The sequence below is a fragment of the Bubalus bubalis genome, chromosome 22 (genome assembly GCF_019923935.1).
Source record: "Bubalus bubalis isolate 160015118507 breed Murrah chromosome 22, NDDB_SH_1, whole genome shotgun sequence".
NCBI lineage: Eukaryota > Metazoa > Chordata > Mammalia > Artiodactyla > Bovidae > Bubalus > Bubalus bubalis.
In genome coordinates, this window is record NC_059178.1 from 57,972,540 (window position 1) to 57,994,974 (window position 22,435).

General features: G+C 44.9%; 1 protein-coding gene and 1 long non-coding RNA gene across 5 annotated transcripts in view; one reads left to right on the forward strand and one right to left on the reverse strand.

Annotated features, from left to right (window-relative positions):
- Window positions 1-1,249: 1,249 nt before the first annotated feature.
- Window positions 1,250-4,308, reverse strand: LOC102401224. Its single transcript, XR_328083.3, has 2 exons — window positions 2,877-4,308; window positions 1,250-1,601 (listed from the first exon to the last, which is right to left on the reverse strand). It is a non-coding gene; the product is annotated as an uncharacterized LOC102401224 (long non-coding RNA).
- Window positions 4,309-4,365: 57 nt separating this feature from the next.
- Window positions 4,366-22,435, forward strand: part of ZNF407 (zinc finger protein 407) — a 393,000-nt gene continuing 374,930 nt past the window's right edge. For 2 of the 4 annotated variants that reach the window (XM_025273694.2, XM_044934538.2), the window contains exon 1: window positions 4,366-4,512. The gene's annotated coding sequence lies outside the window, so the exon portion shown is untranslated. The remainder of the gene's footprint in view (window positions 4,513-22,435) is intronic. The other 2 variants (XM_044934535.1, XM_044934536.1) reach the window with 1 other exon arrangement.

Genomic DNA, 22,435 nt, shown 5'->3' on the forward strand with positions numbered 1-22,435 from the left:
TTCTGAAGCAAAGTAATGTAGTCTTGTTCTTTCCGTCATGTGGAGAACTGATGGTAGATGTAATGACTATAATTTCTTAACAGTTATGATAAGTAAATAAATGCTTGAGCTTTTTTCAATTAGGTAGACTGAACAAGGAAAAAAATTGTCATTATGTGGAAAAGTTTTACTTAAAAACATTCTAGTGTAATTTCTTATTGAGAATGAAGATGTCAGAGAAATTATGCCTTTGACTGTAACAGAAAGTATGAAGTTTTACATCATCTCACCATCCACACTGAACTTCACCAAAACACATTCAAGGAGAACTTACATTTAAAATTCTAGTGTGGTTAAGTGTTCACAGCACACTTGCACTGTTATTGTATGGCATGTGAATGTAATGGCAGAAGGCGCTAACTTAAAGGAAATTAGAACTTTAAATGACACTGTTAAAAGTAAATTAGTCATCAAGAATGGTTAATCACCAAAAATGACCAATGCTTCTTTTTGGTTGCATTTCTATTTATTTCTCTGGCTGTATCGGGTCCTAGCGGCCACAGGGGATCTTTTGAGCAGTGTCCGGATTCTCCAGCTGTGGCACGCGGGCTGTCTAGTCATGGGTGCGGCATGTCAGCTTAGTTGCTCTGCAGCATGTGGAATCTTAGTTCACAGACCAGGGATGAAACCCACATCCCCTTCTTAACCCCTGGACCACCAGGGAAGTCACCAATGCTTCCTTTCAAATTTAAATAAATAATTGTAACTAGATAAAGGCAGTTATCTAAATTTTATGTACAACCACACCTGAGGAGCCAGAAGGCCAACCCCAGGGTTATGACATCAGTGCAGGGTGAGGGGAGGAGTTTCAGCCCCACGTTCCACACAGTCTGCCTGAGTCTCTGGGTGACCTTGGGACTGTGTGTGTGTGAGGCAGGTTAAATCCTGCCGGCTAAGGTAGAGGGAAGTGAATGTGATCTCACTGCTATCATGACAGACAGAGTGTGAGTACAGCCAAAATAACTGCCTGTTAAAACAGTAACAACAACCTCTGCAGAAGAACATGTAAATTCAGGGGCTCCACCTTACTCAAATATCTAGGATACAACCAAAATTACTGGACACTTAAAGGAAAACATGACTCATAATCAAGAGAAAAGAGCCAATTAGTGGTTAATCTGAAGATGATTTCAGTGTTGGAGTAAGATGAAATATCAAAGCAGCTAGTGGAAAATATGTCTTTAATAAGTCAACAAATAAGAAATCTCAGTAGAGAAATAGAAATTTTTATTTTTAGAAGTAGAATAGACAGAACTAGAAATTTCAGAACTAGAAGATACAATATCTGAATTAAGGAAACAAAATCACTAGCTGCTTCTAACAGATGACAGGAGATGACAGAAGAATCAGTGAATAGAGGACAGACTGATGAAAATGATCCAAGCTCAAGTTCTCAGTGGGGAAAAAAAAGGCTGAAGACAAGAGGACCGAGTCTCAGAGAGTCATGCATAGCATCAACAGGTTTCGTGTGTGTCTGGGCTTCCCTGGTGGCTCAGATGGTAAAGAATCTGCCTGCAATGCAGGAGACCCCAGTTCAATCCTGGGAAGGGTTGATCCTTTAACTGGAATTCAAGAGAAAAAGAGAGAATGGGAAAAGTACTTCGAGAAATGATTGTTTCATATTTTCCAAACTTGCTGAAATACATAAATTTACAGGTATGAAAAGCTCAGAAAACTCCAAACAGGATAACTATGAAGAAAACCATGTCAAGGCACAGCATAATCAAGACTGCTGAAAGCCAAAAATACAGAGAAAATTTTGAAAGTAGCCTGAGAAAAATAACAAATTACATATAGGGAAATATAAAAGGGAGAAAAGATTTGAATGACCTCTGCCCTTCAGGAAAAAATGGAGGCCAGGAGCCATGGAAGGACATGCCCTTTAACAAACATCTCTTAAAGAAGCTCCAAAGGGGCTTTATTACATATGCATTGTTGTTTGGTTGCTAAGTGGTGTCCAACTCTTTTGTGACCCCATGGCCTGCAGCCAGTTAGGTTCCTCTGTCTATGGAATTTCCCAGGCAAGCGTAATGGAGTGGGTTGCCATTTCCTTCTCCAGGGTATCTTCCTGACCCCTTGGCAGGCAGATTCACTGAGCCAAGAAAGTCCTTACTATATATATATATATATATATATATATAATATACATACACACACACACACGGACATACATATATATATTATATATAAAATTTCTTAACAAGACACAGAAAAACAATCAATTTTTCCCTATATTCTTAGATTCTCTAGCACACTGCATGACATAGGTAGGTGCTTTATAAACTAAGGCTATCACTGTTATTCTGGAGGAGGGCATGGCAATCCACTTCAGTATTCTTGCCTGGAGAATCCCACGGACAGAGGAGCCTGGAGGGTTACAGGCCATGGGGTCGCAAAGAGCTGGACTTGACTGAGGCGACTTAGCATGCATAGCATCACTGTTATTAGTATCATCTAATGGAACAAAGTCTGGTTTACTGACAGCAACAGCATTACTGTGGCTTGGAAATTTGAGAACATCTCCAATTACATTTAACAGAATTTAAAAGGGAACTTTACCCTAAATGACTCATACATGAGGAAAATGAAGTCAACTTGACTTCCTGAAAGTCACTATACGATGTAAAGGTCCTGCCTGTCTCAGTAAAATAACGGATGATGGGGAACTGAAAAATAAACTCAGGTTTGATTACACTGCTCCAAGAAGGAAGAGGAACGTCAAATTCCCAAGGTAAGAAAAGAAAGGTAGCAAGATAAATCAGAACTCAAAATCAACAGAATGTCTATTCCACATGGAAAACAGTGCTAGCTACTGTAACTGTTGAGAAATTCATCACCTTGTCATCCAAAAGATGGATGGTGGACTGGAAAAGGCTGACTGTCGAGTTTACAAGCGAGGTCCACCTTTCCTAGCTGTGTGATCTTGGGAATAGTTGACTCTTCTAAGCTGCAATTTCCTGTTGTGGGTGACAGACATATGAGGCTTCAGGTAGATTACAACAATTTGACCAGATAATGTCTAGAAAAATATAAGACAGAATTTAAAAACGATTATCAACTGAATGTTCTAGTTCAGAATCACTGATCTGGAGCTGGCCTTCAGAGTTGATTGAGAAGTTAAGAAGTTAGAATGTTAGTCCCTCAGTTGTGTTTCCCTCTTTGGGCTGTAGCCTGCCAGGCTCCTCTGTCCATGGGCTTCTCCAGGCAAGAATACTGGAGTGGGCTGCCATTCCCTTCTCCAGGGGATCTTCCCCACCCAGGGATCAAACCTGGATCTCCCATTCTGCAAGCAGATTCTTTACCATCTGATCCACCAGGTTGAGAAAGCCTATCCTTGTAATACTATCCTGGAAAAACTCTACTTACTTAAAAATTATACAAAGCTGATTATTTAGGAAATTCCCCTCCCTATATCTTTGAGATAAAGTCAAAACTCCTTAGCAAGCTCTGTCTTTTTACATTGATCCCAAGCGGGGCGGCACAGCGGCCCGCTCCTCTGCGGACTTTTCAAGCTGCGGTCCTCCTCTCTCCAGACGGACTTCTGAGTCTCCTGAGAAAAGGCTGTAAGCTTCAGGTCGCCGGAAGTCCCTCGGAAAGGGGCAGGAGGGGGTGGTGGGTACTAGGCTCCATCGTGCCTGTCTTCCTAACCCTTCTTGCGCTGTGCCCTTCACGTTTATAAAAACGGTTCGGCGGGGACGACTTCAACGGCCGAGGGGTCTTCGGTTTCTCTTGCCAAACCGGCCAACAACCACCTTTGGCATCTCTGCCTCCCTGTTAGTATCGGAATTCGGCCCGTGGCTCCGAGGATCCCTTTTTTTGAGGAGCTCGTCAGGTCTTCCTGAGTCCCTGGAGCCGCGCACGCGCCCGGCGCGGCAGAGACCCTGTCCCAGCCAAGACCAGCGCCAGGCTCCGCTCGGCCCGCTCGGGCCCAGGGCGGCAGCCTCCCCCGGGATCCGCGAAGGCGGGCGAGCAGGGGTGGACTGGTGGGCACGGGGTCGGGGGGACGGAGGGCCGTCCGGCAGGAATCCACTTGGGGAGCCCCGCAAACCCCGCCTTGCCCTCCGGGTCGGACGCTGCTAGTCGTCCACCCTGATTGACCCCTGTCTTCCCTGGTTTGCAGCCGACCTCTCCGATTTTTCTGTTTTCCTCACTTGGGGAGGGGGCGGGACTTCCTGTTCCATAGCCCAGTGACTACCGGCAGGAGGCACCAGACTTAACACTGGAGGTATACAGGCCCGCCGGCCCGTCGGGACAGGGAGGGAGAACTCGATGTGGCCTTCACTAGCCCCGGTTCCAAGAGCCGGGGTTCTGGCCAAGATACCCGGCGCCCCGTCCCCGAACTAGTAGTCCTGGTAGCCGCCGGAAGTGGGGAGCGCCGAAGCCGGAAGTCCCGCCCCTTCCTCCCAGAGGGAAGACGGTGAGCCGGAGGAGTCAGTCAGAGGGGCGAGCGGGAGCGGCCCCGCCGGCAAACAGGTGAGCTACCCCCCGGCCGGGGCGGGGGGCGTGGGGGCGGGGGCCGTCCGGCGTCAGCGCGGGGCCCGGGGGCGGGGGCCCGCGGGCCGGGGCGCGGGCCGATGGGCGCCGGACGCCCCGCCGCGGCCCTTCGCTCTGCCTCCGCCCCCCTCCCCCCGCCTCCGCCCCTCCCGGCTCGCCGGTCCCTCCCGGCGCCGCCCCGACGCCCCCGACACACGCCCGCCACCCGCGCCGGGCTCTCCCCGCGGGGCTGGCTGTCAGCGCCGAGGCCGCGATCGCGCGCCCCCCGCCCGCGATCGGCGCTTCCCCCTCGCCGGGCTGCTCAGCAGGGAAGCGCAGCGCGCCCGGGCGCCGCGTGCCGGCCGCCTCCGGCCGCGCGCTCCCGGCCTCCCCGAGCCGCGCCGCCGCCGTTACGGACGCTGGGCGGGCGGAGCGCCGGAGGCCTCGGGGCCCGGCCGCTCAGGTTCAAGCCGCCCGGCCCGGGACACAGACCGCTCGGGCTGCCGGCCGCCGCGGGTCCCGCCCGGTGCAGCCGGCGGGCGCGTCCTCCGTGCTCTCGGGCCGCTAGCCGGGGACCCAGCCGGGCGCCGCGGGCCGCAGCAGCGTCTGACCCCTGTCGGCTGCGCCGTGGTGTGAACGGCCCGGGTTGTTTTCCAGGGGAACTCTGCAACAGGAAGCCTGGGCGGGGTGGGCACCCACGCGCACACGTGCATGACTCCTTCATAGAGGATCGTAGCCCTGGCGCCGATCGAGGGAGAACTTTACAGTTTGAGCCCCTGGAACTGGTCACCGCCTGCAGCTGCCCTGCGGTGAAGTGTTTGTTAGTCCAGTGGGAAGACCGGACATACATTGATCAGAGCATCCTTAGGAGCTCGTTTGACAGATACTCTGTATGCTTCATTTAGCACAGCAGTCTTGTAGAGTAGGAATTATTCCCTTTTCACCAAAGGAGACCCAGAGTAAATAACTTGGCCAAAGTTAACACCGGGGATTCCAATCTCAAATATTTGTTACTCATTCTTTTTCAAGTTTGTGTTCAAGTCCTCAGTCACTAACTCGTGCCCGAGTCTGTGCGACCCCATGAACTGTAGCCCTCCAGGCTCCTCTCTCTCCATGGGATTCTCCAGGCAAGAATACTTCTCTCCTTCAGGGGATCTTCCCTACCCAGGGTTGGAACCCCGGCCCCCTGCCTGCACTGGCGGGCGTATTCTTTACCACGGAGCCACCAGGGAAGCCTCCTTTTCAAGTTTGCTCCGTGTGAAATGACGGCCGCCTAGTGTCGTCGGTGGTGAACACTAGGGCAGGGCTCTCCAGTAGCTCGTGTCTTCTGATGTGGCATGTGAGACAGTTGTGATGATTGCGGACAGCGCAGTTGCTACTGGTACCCCCCCCCGCCCCCCTTTAAAAAAATTATTTTCGAATAATTTCAAATTTGCACAAAAACTGCAAGATTGGACAGAGTTCCATTGTTGTTCAGCAAAACACAGCCTCTGACTTGACTTAAACACTTCCTGCTTCCTGTCAGACACTCTTCTAGGTGAAGGAGAGATGAACGTGTTGCCCGAGATGATTTCAGGGCCGGTCGTGGAGACAGATACACAGACAGATACAGTGCCTGGTGCTCAGTGCTGAAGTGGAGCGCGGGCCCACAGCGGGAGTGGTCACTGTGGGGGAGGAGCGCTGAGAGCCTGTAGGGTGCAGCCTTGAGTGAGATCTCCAGGGTTAATGGGGGTTCCCTTGATTGATGGGACGTTTTCCCCAGCATTCATTCTAATTAGGTTTTATTAGAGGAGAGCTCTCTCCAGACGTTATAAAACAGACTCTTCTAATCTGATTCTCCTCCCTCCCTCTCTCACAGCCCCTCAAAGAAGAGATCTGTTTCTCAGGTATCACAGGGTGTGAGAAGAATCCCGGTTTATAAATCCATGAATAGGAGGATAAGTTAAAGCCCTGTCGTAATGGAAATACCTAAGACCGATACATTTTATTATTTTTTTTTATTTTGAGTTTCTCAAGAATGTTTATTACACGAATATTTTAAAAAATGAGGGTGGCACTTAGCTTGAAATGCAGGGGTATGTTTTAAATATAAATCTTAAAAGGTATCGTAATTTACTGTGTGTTAGTCACAGTCGTGTCCAACTCTTGTGACCCCATGGACTGTAATCTGCCAGGCCCCTGTATCCATGGGATTCTCCAGGCAAGAATTCTGGAGTGAGTTGCCATTCCCTTCTCCAGGGGATCTTCCTGACCCAGGGATTGAACCCAGATCTCTGCCTGCACTGCAGGCAGATTCTTTACCATCTGAGCTACCTGGGAAGCCCAGTGTAATTTATCAGTCGATCAGTTTTTGGTGGTAATATGATATGATATGATATATAAATAATATATGATTTATCATTTTACCCATTTTAAGCGTACAGTTCAGTGACATTAGGTGTGTCTACACTGTGTAGCCATCATCACCATTTGCCTCCAGAACATTCTTATCTTCTCAAACTGAAACGTAAAGTGTACTTTTTAAAAATGAAATGCAGTACAAAAGATTCTTCCAATCAACAGTTTCTCATTTTCCTAAATAATTTCACTCTTCCAGGAAAGAATTATTGCATAATGTCTCACTTGTACAACATTTGCTTAGACCTTTGGTAATTACAACCCTCCTTGAGTTGTTATACTGTTTAGTGGAATAGCAAGAGATAATAACAGGCATTATGATTTTGGTTTTGAGTTTCATAGAGTTCATTGAAACAAAAAACATGTATATTGGTAACATAAAGTCACAATAATTTTAAATACACAAAAGGAGAAATACTATTCTTGGCCTCTGAAGGAATAGTGGGGTTATCATACCAAGGTCCGGGGTCACTGGGATCAGGCTGATAGAAGCTTGGACCAGGACAGAGCCAAGCACGTGTCAGTGTCTGATATAAACTGCAGATGTAGGAAGAATAAAGACAGAGCTTATATTTACGTTGGTATAGCTTAGGCCAACGGAGAAGGCAATGGCACCCCACTCCAGTGCTCTTGCCTGGAAAACCCAGGAGGAGCCTGGTAGGCTTGCAGTCCATGGGGTCGCGAAGAGTCCGACAAGACTCAGCGACTTCACTTTCACTTTTCATTTTCGTGCATTGGAGAAGGCAATGGCACCCCACTCCAGTGCTCTTGCCTGGAGAATCCCAGGGACGGGAGAGCCTGGTGGGCTGCCGTCTATGGGGTCGCACAGAGTCGGACACGACTGAAGCGACTTAGCAGCAGTAGCAGCAGCAGCTTAGGCCAAAGGTCTAGGAAACAAAACTTACTGTTTTTCAAGCTTGCTAAATGCTTCCTCCGATCTGATCACACTCATGAGAGGTCACAGAGCACCCTTCTTCTGAACTCTAAGGTGGTGTGTGAGAGTCCCACGCAGAGACTTTGAGTGCCTTCGTCAGTTTGAGCTGCTCTAACAGAACGCCGTAGCCTGGTAGCCGAGCCAGCAGACGTTTGTTTGTCACAGTTCTGGAGGTTGAGAAGTCCAAGATCAAGGTGCCGATTCCTGCTGAGGGCTCTTCCTGGCTTGCACACAGCCGCCTTCTGGCTCTGTTCTCATGCGGAGAGCGAGAGAACGCTGGTCTTTCTTCCTCTTAAGAGGACACCAGTCCCATCTTGGGAGCCTTGCCTTCATGACCTTACTAAGCCTACCTCCCAAAGGCCCCATCGCTAAATACTGTCACACGGCATTAGGGCTTCAAATTATGAATTTGGGGTAGGGGTTGGGGGGCGAAAGTTACAACTCTGTCTGTAGCAACGGTTTGTTGGAATTTTTGTTATTATGTGGAACTCCTCCAAAACAAACTTGATATAAAACAAATAGAAAAACTGTAAAATCAGAGTTTATATGACTTTCATTAAAGCAAAGTTTATGCAGCTTTATTTAAAACAATGAAAAATATGACTCAGACCAGTTGATGAAAGGAAGAACTTTTGTTTCTTTTTGATGAAAGAGAAATATGTGAGATGCTGTGGCTCTTTTTTTCACTTTTGGGCCTCATAGAGTTGTCACATTTTAGAGGGCATAAGGACTGTGGAAGCGATCTGTTTCATTCCCTCATGGTCTAATGAGGAGGCTGAACCCCACAGAAGCTAAGTGACAGATCCGTCTCAGAAATTACTGGCAGAACAAGGATTAGAATCAGGCCTCCTGTTTTACAGGCCAATCTTTCTGCTCTTTAAAGCATCAGTGTTATTCAAATTTAAGGTGCATCGGAGTCACCTGGGGGCCTTGTGAAAACATGGATGCTGGACATCACCCAGGGCCTCTGATTTAGCAGGTCTGCACAGGGTCTGGGAATTCTTACTTCTGACAGGTCCTGGGTGATGTTGAAGCTCTTAGCTTCGAGACCACACTTTGGGAACCTGGTCTCACGTGATGTTGCCTTTGATCTCTTATAAGAGGAAAGCAAGTAAACCACAGGTTTTACCAGCCTCACCTTTCCCCTCATACTCATTACAAACAGTAATGCACCAATGTCATATGATTAGATGAAAATAGAAAGGACTAGACATAGAGTATTTTTCGAGTCATTTTGGCATTTTCAGGGGTAATTTTTGTAGATGATTCTAGTGGTCAGAGACACAATTGAAAGGACATCATATAAATGGATGAAAATAGAAAGGACTAGACATGCATTATTTCTCAGAGTCATTTTGGCATTTTCAGGGGTAATTTTTGAAGATGATTGTAGTGGTCAGCTGCTGCTGCTGCTGCTAAGTCACCTCAGTTGTGTCTGACCCCGTGCGACCCCATAGATGGCAGCCCACCAGGCTCCCCCATCCCTGGGATTCTCCAGGCAAGAACACTGGAGTGGGTTGCCATTTCCTTCTCCAATGCATGAAAGTGAAAAGTGAAAGTGAAGTCGCTCAGTTGTGTCTGACTCTATCGACCCCATGGACTGTAGCCTACCAGGCTCCTCCATCCATGGGATTTTCCAGGCAAGAGTACTGGAGTGGGGTGCCATTGCCTTCTCCGACTCTGCTATCTAGATTATCCCATTTATGGACTTTTATTGAATAATTGTCATTTATTCTGGTGTAAGCCTTATTTGTAATTGCTGCGGTTTTTTAGCACAGTTATTGGAAGAGGTAGAGTATTTTAATGTTAGAGTTAATGAGTGGTCCCTGTACATTTTTACCTCTCATCTTAAATAATTTTTAAACGCTTTTTACTTTGAAATAATTTTGGAATTATAAAACAATTTCAAAAACAGTCTAGAGAGTTCTATAACCTTCCAGCCAGGTCCCTGATGTTACTATCTTATGTAACCAGAGCGTAGTTAGTGAAACCAGGGTGTTGATACAATTGAAGACTGTATTTGAGTTTCAGCTCTGATGTCCTTTTCCTGGTCCAGCATCCATTCCAGGACCTCCTTTGCACATAGTTACCCTGTCTCCTGCAAGGAGATCCAACCAGTCCATCCTAAAGGAAATTAGTCCTGAATATTCCTTGAAAGGACTGATGCTGAAGATGAAACTCCAATACTTTTGGCTACCTGATGCGAAGAACTGACTCATTGGAAAAGACCCTGATGCTGGGAAAGATTGAAGGTGGGAGGAGAAGGGGATATGACAGAGGATGAGATGGTTGGATGGCCTCACTGACTCAATGGACATGAGTTTGAGTAAGCTCCTGGAGTTGGTGATGGACAGGGAGGCCTGGCATGCTTCAGTCCTTGGGGTCACAAAGAATTGGACACAACTGAGCGACTCAGTTGAACTGAACTGAACTGATCATGTCTCCACAGTCTCTTCCAATCTGTGGCAGTTCCTTTTAGGTTTATATTCTTTGGCCTTGATACTACTGAAGAGTGGTGGTGATGTTGTTCAGTCAATAAGTTGTGTCTGACTCTTTGTGACCTCATGGACTGCAGCACGCCAGGCCTCTTTGTCCATCACCAATTCCTGGAGTTTGCTCAAACTCATGTCCCTTGAGTCAGTGATGCCATCCAACCATCTCATCTTTTGTCGTCCCCTTCTCCTGTCTTCAAATTTCCCAGCATCAGGGTCTTTTCCAATGATTCAGCTCTTCGCATCAGGCAGCCAAAGTATTGGAGCTTCAGCTTCAGCATCAATCCTTCCAATGAATATTCAGGACTGATTTCCTTTAGGATTGACTGGTTGGATCTTCTTGCAGTCCAAGGGATGCTCAAGAGTCTTTTCCAACAGCACAGTTTGAAAACAACACTTCTGTGGCGCTTCTGAAGAGTCCTGGTCAGTTCTTTTGTAGACTGTTAGTGAGTTTGAATTTGTGTCATCTTCTTTTAGGATTAAATTGAGGGTTAGGTGTTTTGGGCAAGAATACCCCAGTGGTGAAGCTTGCCCTCAGTGCCTTACACTGGAGTGCACGTGATGTCGGTATATCTTATCAGTGGTGAATGTTACCTTTGACCTCTTGGTTGAGGTGGTGTCTGACATCTTTCTGTGCTCTATGGTTAAACATTTTCTCTTCATAATTATTGACCCTTCTAATGACTGATGTTGGTGCATAAGTTTGAAATAAATTAACATCTCATGTCAGAATCCTTTGAGGCTGACGTGAACCGTGGAAGATTTCTTGGGAGGCTTCACTGCATTTGTTAGACTCAGACAGGAGGAAGGGCAACGGTGTTGCTGTTGGGAGACCAGTTACTGGCTCAGCGACTTGTCTGTGATCTCAGTCAGTGTCCGTCTTGAACTGGCAGTGGTGGAAGCTGTTTATCGGAATTGTGTTGCTATGGTTCTGTCGTATGTGTGTTTTCCAGCGCATAGCCTTCCAGGATCGGCTGCATTTCCTGAAATCTTCCTGGAGCACTGTCGTGGGAGATGGATGATCATCACAGGGCCTCACCGCCCCTCATCTCCCCCTCATCTCCCCCTGCCCACCCCTGGCCCGCCCTGGGGCACTGGGGCATGTGTTCTCCTGGCTGATGAAACTGCTGGCTGTATTACACATCTCCACCTGTAACTTGGCTGTGCTTTCGAAATGGGTGTGCCTGTAATGTCCCAGCCCGAGTCAGCTGGAAGATACATACCTGGTTTGTCTCCTCCCCGGGCCTGAATGCTGCTAGGAGGCAGGGAACAGACCTCTTTCTCTTTAACCAGTAACTTGCTTGGTACCTGGTATAAAGAGACACTCTATAAATATATAAGACTATGCTGTGAAAGTGCTGCACTCAATATGCCAGCAAATTTGGAAAACTCAGCAGTGGCCACAGGACTAGAAAAGGTCAGTTTTCATTCCAATCCCAAAGAAAGGCAATGCCAAAGAATGCTCAAACTACCACACAATTGCACTCATCTCACACGCTAGTAAAGTAATGCTCAAAATTCTCCAAGCCAGGCTTCAGCAATATGTGAACCGTGAACTTCCAGATGTTCAAGCTGGTTTTAGGAAAGGCAGAGGAACCAGAGATCAAATTCGCTGGATCATCAAAAAAGGAAGAGAGTTCCAGAAAAACATCAATTTCTTCTTTATTGACTATGCCAAGGCCTTTGACTGTGTGGATCACAATAAACTGTGGAGAATTCTGAAAGAGATGGGAATACCAGACCACCTGACCTGCCTCTTGAGAAACCTATATGCAGGTCAGGAAGCAACAGTTAGAACTGGACATGGAACAACAGACTGGTTCCAAGTAGGAAAAGGAGTACATCAAGGCTGTATATTGTCAACCTGCTTATTTAACTTCTATGCAGAGTACATCATGAGAAACGCTGGGCTGGATGAAGCACAAGCTGGAATCAAGAGTGCCAGGAGAAATATCAGTAACCTCAGATATGTGGATGACACCACCCTTATGGCAGAAAGTGAAGAGGAACTAAAAAGACTCTTGATAAAAGTGAAAGAGGAGAGTGAAAAAGTGGGCTTAAAGCTCAACATTCAGAAAACGAAGATCATGGCATCTGGTCTCATCACTTCATGGGAAATAGATGGGGAAACAGTGGAAACAGTGTCAGACTTTATTTTTTGGGGCTCCAAAATCACTGTAGATGGTGATTGCAGCCATGAAATTAAAAGACGCTTACTCCTTGGAAGGAAAGTTATGACCAACCTAGATAGCATATTGAAAAGCAGAGACATTACTTTGCCATCAAAGGTCCATCTAGTCACGGCTGTGGTTTTTCCAGTGGTCATGTATGGATGTGAAATTTGGACTGTGAAGAAAGCTGAGTGCCGAAGAATTGCTGCTTTTGAACTGTGGTGTTGGAGAAGACTCTTGAGAGTCCCTTGGACTGCAAGGCGATCCAACCAGTCCATCCTAAAGGAGATCAGTCCTGGGTGTTCATTGGAAGGACTGATGCTAAAGCTGAAACTGCAATACTTTGGCCACCTCATGTGAAGAGTTGACTCATTGGAAAGACTCTGATGCTGGGAGGGATTGGGGGCAGGAGGAGAAGGGGACGACAGAGGATGAGATGTCTGGATGGCATGACCGACTCGATGAATATGAATTTGGGTGAACTGCGGGAGTTGGTGATGGACAGGGAGGCCTGGCGTGCTGCAATTCATGGGGTTGCAAAGAGTCGGACACGACTGAGCGACTGAACTGAACTAAACTGAAAGGAATGTTATGTGTGCATTTTGTAACTGTTTTTGTGAATGTTCCCAGAATACTGTGAATGTTTCCCCACATCATTGCAGCTCTGTAATATGCACAGAATTTCAGTGTGGACGTGACACAGCAGCTTTGTTAACCAGTGCCCGTCACTGGGTATTGGGTTGCTCCCGAGTCTTTGTTTTGTAAAGACGTCCATGGTACATATCCTTAACATATCCTTAAACGCGTATTTTGTCCAGTTATTTTTTTAAGGTAAATTCTGTAGAGTCATTGGTAGCTCAGAGAGGATAGACATTTGAAAGTTTCTGATTATCAATTGTAAAATGACCCTCTAGAAAGGTTGTAAAGGTTTATATGCCAACCAGTACTACTGAGAATGTGTATTTTCCCACACTTTCCCTATTTCCCCAATGCTTAACTCTCTCTTGCTCTTTTTTGTTTTTGTTTTAAGAATAAGATAACATTGAGTTTATGGGGGTATTTTTTTAAACTTACTTTTTAATTGATGGATAATTACTTTACAGAGTTGTGTTGGTTTCTGCCAAACATCAACTTGAATCAGCCATAGGTATGCCTATGTCCCCTCCCTTCCATCTCCCTTTTGGGGTATTTTTAAAGATTTTGTCTGAAATATGGTGGCTAGGGATCATATTCTGACTAATTTGCTAAACCTTCCAAGTTTGAACTGACATTGAACTGACAATGTCCAGTTTTTTGTTTGCCTCAATGAGAGATCAGTATAAACCTCAGTAAAGTAATGATTAACACCTACCACTAGTTCATGTGGGGCACATTTGGTGTCTAGTAATGGTTGGCTGTGACTGTGGCCCTTACCAAACAGGGGCCTTCTTATCCATGGGATGCATTTCTAATTCATATCACTCACCAAAGTCAGTTAGAGGCTTACAAATAGAGGGCAGAGCTGTGAAACTTTTATAAGACAGTGTAGGGGAATTGTTCTGTTACTCTGTTAGAGGGAAGAGGTTCTTCAACAAATCGTAGTAGGTGCAGACTGTAGAGGAAAAGATTGATGTTTGACAACATTCATATCAACAACTTTTGTTTATTGAAAGAAACTATCAATAAAGTGACCAGAAAAGTCACAAGTGAGAATAGGTCTTTTCAGTACATGACTGTATGCGGTGCTCAGTTGTGTCTGACTCTTTTGTGACCCCATGGGCTGTAGCCCCCCGGGCTCCTCTGTCCATAGAATTTTCTGGGCAAGAATACTGGAATGGTTGCCACTTCCTTCTCCAGGGGATCTTCCTGACCCAGAGATCGAACTTGAGTCTCCTGTGTCTCCTGCATTGCAGGCAAATTCTTTACCACTAAGCCACCAGGGAAGCCCAGTATCAATAATTAGAGACATGCAAATTAGTGCCACGGGGTCGCAAAGAGTCGGACACAACTGGGCCACTAACACACACATGCCTTTATTATTCTAGCATTTGACGGTCTTCAAAGCAGGAAAAGTAATTGCATTTTGTTTTAATTCTAAGGACTGTATCTTCCATTTCATTAGGAAGTGGTCATATCATGCTGTAGGATTTAGGAAGCCATTACTTCTTTGCTTAGGTTGCTAAGAAGGGCACTTTTGAGAAATCTGCCTCCCCCCCCCTTTTTTTTTCTTTCTTACCTTTGATAACTTTTTTTTGAAGTGTCATATGTATCCCATATTACGAGGACTGTTTTTTAAATAAACATTACTTATGCTGTAAACTTTAATTTAAGCCATCATGGTGTGACAGTTGCTCCTTGAAATGAGTAAGTATAGGGACAATTAAAAGATGGTTCTAGAAGCCTGAAGTCAAATTCATGGCCTGTGGAACCAAATAGCTCTACTATTTTTGTTTGATATTCAGAGTGCTGAAATTGTCTAAAACATGGGAAGTGTCAAGCGTTTGTAATTATGTAATGTCATCCTTTCTAGCAGAGCCAGCCCCTCACTAAGGAGCTGACAGCCTGCGAGAGCCCTTCCATAGCGGGATGTCTGCATTTCAGACTCACGTAGGGCTTGTCGCAGGTCCCTGACGGACACACGTGGAGCGCAGGCCTCTTCAGATGGAGTTTAGGTGCTTCAGCTCTTCTTGTTTCAGCTGTATTTTGCTAAAGCGAGACATTCTCAGTCCTGATTCTCAGTGCTTTTCAGTGTATCTGATGTTCACACTTCTCTTTTGTTTTCCCTTATATGCTGTACATTCCCCCTTTTGTTAAAAAGCAGAGTAGTTTTAGATAAAAACAAGCAAGGTAATAAGAAACCTCCTTGGGAAGAGACATTGCTTAACGCAGTTGGAGTAACACCAGTATGATCATCCAGTGTGACCAAAGCCTAGCCTGCTTGTCAGTTACTAAATATAGTGAAATATGTGAGCTTTAGACCTGCAACAAGCAACAAGCCACTCCTTCCCGAGTGTACAGTTCAGCTGTGAATTATTGTGAATTAGGGATCAGAATTTGATATATCGTTATTGGATCAGTTATTATAGAATGAGGAATCACAGCTTTATAGGACTGTATAAAATTATAAAACTGTTAGAATTTAAACTAAGGTGTAATGTATGTATAAAAATAGTCTAGAAAATTCAGATCATTCAAGGAGAGGTAGTGGAAATTATAGTCTTTCAGAAAATGAGATCGAGTGGCTTTCATTGAGAATCTTCAGGGTCCATAATCTGGCTTCCCATGGGGTGGTGTTTAAAACCCTAGGATTTCAAGGTGGCAGATTGAGGCAGTGTTTGCTGAAAGTCACTTTCGGAATAATGTGTGGCCAGTTACTAGGTGGAGAAGGCAATGGCACCCCACTCCAGTACTCTTGCCTGGAAAATCCCATGGACGGAGGAGCCTGGTAGGCTGCAGTCCATGGGGTGGTGAAGAGTCAGACACGACTGAGCGATTTCACTTTCACTTTTCACTCTCATGCATTGGAGAAGGAAATGGCAACCCACTCCAGTGTTCTTGCCTGGAGAATCCCAGGAATGGGGGAGCCTGGTGGGCTGCCGTCTATGGGGTCGCACAGAGTCAGACACGAGTGAAGTGACTTAGCAGCAGTTATTAGGTAGGCAAATGAGACTGGAATCTGGTGTGGGGGCCCTGTTTAGGGCAGTACATTTTTCTCCGTCCTGACTCACCTTTTTTGCTCTCCTCTCCACCTCAGCTCTGTCTGGTGAATGTGTGTTAAGTATACAGGTTTTCTTGAGGTTAGGAGGGACTTTTAGCCAGTGGGCCCAAATCTGCCTCATCAGAGTCAACCAGGGAGCTCTTTAAAACCACAGGTTTTGTCACCACCCCAGATATTAGAATCTTCCACATGTAGGCCCAAGGGATTCATGTTTTGATGATTAGCTAAATTTTCCAATGATTGATATTGTCTGTAAGTCTCTTTGTTTTACAAATATGGAACTAATGGCTCTCTAACTATGCTCTTAAAGGGCCACTGTATTTATCAAATCAGGATTTGGGAAGTCTCATGAAGACCAAGCAACTGAACAACAGCAACAAATAAAGACCAAAAACCTTCATTGATGGTAGAATGGCTAGTAGTGCGATGATTTTTGGATTGGTGGCAGGGATGGCTAGCTGTCCACCTAACTCAGGCCTTCCCTTCCACGTGGTCGGATGCACGGCTCCAGGGGACATTGTTCAGATTTTCTTGCAGTGAAACAGGAATGAGTGGAAGTGGCAGATGCTGCTTTTGGGACAAGGTTTTAAAGAGGCAACGCCCTGCCTCTTTGCTGCTTCTGTCAGGGGGATGCAGAGAATGGGCGAGCTCTGAGGCAGAGCATCCGGATGGAAAGCGCCAGGATCTGCCTGCCTGCCGACCTGCTTACCTGGAGCACCGGCCTGGGGAGTTACAGGAGCGAGATGTGAACCTGGGTTTGAGCCGTGTGCAAGTCCACTTCTTACCGCGATTATGGTAGTAGGGCGTTAGCTTCTTGTTAGGGTGATTCTAGCTGCTGTGTGTGTGCTGTGCTTAGTCACTTAGTTGTGTCTGACTTTTTGCGACCCCGTGGACTTCAGCCCTCCAGGCTCCTTTGTCCCTGGGATTCTCTAGGCCAGAACACTGGAGTGGGTTGCCCAGCCCTCCTCCTTCCCATCCCAGGGATCGAACCCAGGTTTCCCACATTGCAGGCAGATTCTTTACCGTCTGAGCCACCAGGGAAGCCATGGTACTCAAATCTAAAGGAAAGCTCTGAATGTGTAGAAAATTAATATTTTGTAGTTTTCATTCTCCACATATTGGGTTGGCCAGAAGGTTCATTTGGGGTTTTCCATAAGATTTTACAGAAAACTTAAACGAACTCTTTGGCCAACCCAATATATAATTCTCTTATTTAATTCTCAGAATGTTTAATTCTCAGTATACAGAGTTAGGACATTTCGTTGGCCACAGTGTTTTCTGAGAGGTGTCATCGAGGTGCCAATATTCATGTGTGAAAACTAGGGAGTGAGGCCGCCTGTGAAGGCTTGCCAGTGGAGGGGCGGGGACTGACTTTCCAAACACCCTGATTTACTGACAGATTTAGAGCAGAGAACTCTTAACTATTTAATTGATTTCATAGAATATAATGAAAAAATTAGTAAATGAGTAAGATATATGTAAGCAGTTTTCCATACTTTAGTTGTTTTACGCTTTCATTGTTTTTGCTATATTTTATGCCATAGTATTTTACCTAATTTTTTTTTTCAAACTGAGCCTTGTCATAAGAAGTAACACAGGTGGAGTCATAGGCTGGTATCTCATTTTTTCCCTAAAACACTTGCTAAAAACACATACTTACTTAAAAATCCTTCTTGTGCTGCTGCTGCTGCTGCTAAGTCACTTCAGTTGTGTCCGACTCTGTGCGACCCCAGAGACAGCAGCCCACCAGGCTCCCCCATCCCTGGGATTCTCCAGGCAAGAACACTGGAGTGGGTTGCCATTTCCTTCTCCAAAGAAAGTGAAAAGTGAAAGTGAAGTCGCTCAGTCGTGTCCGACTCTTTGTGACCCCATGGACTGCAGCCTACCAGGCTCCTCCGTCCATGGGATTTTCCAGGCATGAGTACTGGAGTGGGGTGCCATTGCCTTCTCCGCCTTCTTGTGCTAGGTAACTTTATTGAAGGCCACTACTGTATTTCTGTCATACTTGGAAATACTGTTCACATGATGAATACTCTTTAGTGTCTTCAGTGCTTAACCCACAAGGTTCTGATGGAAGGGAATGCGTTCAGCTGGGAATCGGCAGGCCTGTGTGTCTGGTGGGGCTTTGGGACAGCGTTTTCCTGTTCACACCATAGACTGCTATCAGTACTCTATTTGCTACTGGAAATAGTCATTACAAAGTCAGTTCCAGAAACCTTGGTTCCAATTCAAGGGAAAATCCTATTCGTCTAGAACCATTCTCTATCCCAAAACCTGTATCAGTCAGGGTTTTCTAGAGAAAGAGAACCAACAGGATGTATGCATGCTGTGTGCTAAATCACTTTCAGTCGTGTCCGACTCTTTGTGACCCCATGGACTATAGCCCACCAGGCTCCTCTGACCATAGAATTTCCCAGGCAGGAATACTTTAGTGGGTTGCCTTACCCTTCTCCAGGGGATCTTCCTGACCCAGGGATTGAACCTAAGTCTCTTGCATCTCCTGCATTGGCAGGTAGGTTCTTTACCACTAACACCACCTCAGAAGCCTGATAGGATGTATACAGATATATATCAGAGGGGATTTTTTTATTTTTTTGGTAGGCATTGGTCAGTGTGAATATGGAGGCTTGGAAGTTCCATAATCTCTCTGTAGCATGGAGAAACAGAATAGCTGGTAACAGTTCAGTCTGAGTTTGATGGCTCAAAAACCATGAGCGTTGATGTCAGAGGAGAAGGTGGATGTCCTAACTCAAGGAGGAAAAACAGATTTGCCCTCTGTCCACTTCTCCATCATTTTGTTCTATTCCAGCCCTCAACAGGTTGGGCACTGCCAACCCACACTGGTGAGGGAAGATCTTTATTCAGTCTACTGTTCAAATGCTCGTCTCTTCCAGAAACATCCTCCCAGATGTATCTAGAAAGAGTATCTTACCAGCTCTCTGTGCAGCCCAGAGCCATACACACAGTTAACTATCACGGTGCTTTTGGACAGCAGACCTAGGATGCCCTTTATCACACGTTTTCCTGCCACCGGAGGATCCAGTCTGAGAACACATATCACATTTCGTTGTCATGTCATGTCTGTGTGTGTGTGTGTGTGTGTGTGTGTGTGTGTGCTCAGTCGTGTCTGAGCCCATGGACTGTAGCCTGCCAGGCTTTTCTGTCCATGGAATTTTCCAGGCAAGAATACTGGAGTGGGTTGCCACATGTCTCCTCAGCCTCCCGTGATCTGGAACATTTCCATAGTCTGTCTTTGTCTTTTATGACACTGACATTTGTGAAGAATGCAGTCCTCCCCACTTTTTTTTTTTTTTTTCATTTTCAAATAAAGCATTCCTCGCTCTGGGTTGTTTGCTGTCTCGTCTCGGTTAGCTGCGGGTTCGCTGTTCTCAGCTGCAGTGAGCCCAGGCGTCCTGCCCTCCTCAGGGTGCTTGTCTGCAGGCAGCCCATGTCCACCTTCACCGCGGAGGTTACTTTTGATCACCCCTGCAAGATGTAGCTGGTGTAGCCACTGTGCAGTTACTCAATTTGTCATCTTCCCTTGCAACAAATAAGCAGTGTAGGGAGATGGTTTAATGCCACTCAGATATTCTGCATATCAAAGTTACCCCCCTGGACTTGGCATCCATCTTGCCTGATACCGTTTTTTGTCAAGTGATTTTCTGTCCCCTGCAGTCCCTCTGCATTTACAGGCTGGTCCTCAGCATTGCTCTAAACAGAGCCGTGCCTTTGCCCTGTCAGTCCGTCCGTGTGTCTGTGTGCTTGCCTGTCTGTCTCCCAGTCGTCAACATGGACTTCTTCGTTCCTACCTTTAATGGTACTTAATTATCGCGTACCTACCATGCCCCAGGCCTAGACCCCGCCGATGCTCAGGAGCCCAGGGTCTATTCAGTGGGGATGGAATGGGAGGCCAGGACGTGGGTGGCAGCTGTGCCTGTTGTTACTGGGCCGCCGCCTCCTTCCTGAGTTTAGTGGGCAGTCCAGTGGCCACAGGGAAATTTCTTGGTATCCCTGGGTGTTTGACTAAAAGTAGACCCCAAACATCTCTGGTTTTTGCAAGTCACCCCCTAACCTTCCTTTTATTTGTGGTGTTTTGATTCTCAATTTAGTCTGAGAACCACAATCATAAATGTATTTCTACCTGAGGGCTTGCTCTTCCTTTCTTGAGAGGAATCATCATTTTCCATTACTTAACCATGTGTAGGGACTTTTTAAAAGTTTCCCCCATAGTCTTCCTCCCAAAGTAATATATGTAGGAAAGCATATAGAAAAAATCTGGGAAGAAGAAGGAAAAATTACCTGTAATTTCACTATCCAGTGTGGGTGTGTGGGAAACTATTAACCTTATTAGATAACTATAGATATTAGATAACTATATTAGATAACTAATAATTAACCTTATTAGATAACTAGCCTTGATTAGAACTATATCCATTTTTAAAATTTAATGATGACATTTTCTCTTTTCTAAATATACTTTCTAAACACTCAGGTCTTTGGTACCTAATAATTTATGTTCCAGCTATCTTGAGGCATGATAATTTTATATCATGTGTTAGCTTATTGACAGTTGGAATTAATGTTTTCCAGATTTCTTCCAAAATTAGTAGTTTTTGTCTTTTTTCCCCTGGCAGTTCTTTGATTAGTCATTGTGTTAATTCATCTCTTCTCAGTGGACCTTGATGAATCTAAGCAAGAACAGTGTAGAATGTGTTTTAGCTGTTTTTAAAGTTAGTTTTCCTCCATATTTGTATTTTGGAAGTAGCCTTTTTCTTCATATTTTTCCTGCTGGAATGAAAACCAGTTTCATTCTTTTTCTTCTTGTTGAGTGGTCACCAGTTTTTACTATCAGTGAGAGATTTTCTAATGGAATGTAGAAATCTTACATGGAATGAGGAAACTAGGGCTCAGAAAAGTTAAATATTCATTGTGTGTCCTGCAGTGTGTTGTTGGAATACTTGGGCTGCCTCACTTGTTCTTTTTTTTTTTTTTTTAACTGGAGTTTTACATTTTCAGTGTCCATCTATTGTGTTTCTTTAATTTTTTCCTCCTAGTTGTCTTCCCTTCCTCAGCATTAGTACGCTGTGTGCTTTATTCTTTTGCCTTTTGAATAAGATGAAAGGAAAATTTAAGGAAAGTATACTAACTTTTATTATAGAATGCTTTTCTTTATGGCTGCATTATAAATTCTTGAAAATAAAGGGTCTAATGGAAACGCTTAATGAGGAAGTAGGGGCTCTGTCGCATGTACCCACTCCCCCCTTTTTAGTGAATAGACCGTTTAAACTAAATTAAGTAAAGGATATAAATTCTGTTGTTTCAGTTTTAATATTTCATGACTGATTTTATAGATGAAATTATATTTTACAATAAATAGGGAGAAGAATTTATACAGCCTGTTCTATTTGATGTGAAACAGCAAATCCCATTTCTCTGTAGCTGTAAAGAAAATTCATTATAATGTCTTTAGTTGTAAGAGATGGTTTCATTGTGATTAGTTACATTGATAATAAAACAACCTTTTCAAATGGCATGGGATACAAATGATTCAATGTGTCTTCTTTTAATGGTACTGAATTTTTTCTTTTTCTTCTTTACTCATAGAATCTTCATTCCCTTTACTGTTTTTCTATTCCACTAAGAATTTCCTTTCTTAAAAAATCAAAACAATTAGAAATACTAGTGAAAGATTTATAAGAGATATATTAAATTTTAACTTTCTATATAAAATCTTCCATGCAACAAAAGGTACCTTTGTCAGAGATGGTTGATATAACATAGTCATAAAATTAACTTTATTACCAGATCAATTAACGTATTTGGAAAATAGTACTTGAAGTGTAGGAAGATTTTAAAAAGAGAAATAGCTGGCTATTTAGAAGGCTGAGCTAATTTTATAGTTTATTTTTGTCCTGTGATTTGTTTTTTGTTGGTGTTAATACATCTTCACAAGCAGTGTTGGAAAGGTGACTATGTTTGCTAATGAAAGGGATGATGATCTACTTATTCTCCCTCTTAGTATGACTTTTTAGTGATTGTTTTGTGCAATCAAAACTTAAGAAATATTCTGTTTTTTAACTTGCATATAGAATCAGATGTTTGAAACAGACCATGCTTCCCTGGTGGCTCAGATGGTAAAGAATCTACCTGACCTGCAGGATACCCAGGTTCAATCCCTGGGTCAGGAAGATTCCCTGGAGAAGGGAATAGCCACCCACTCCAGTATTCATGC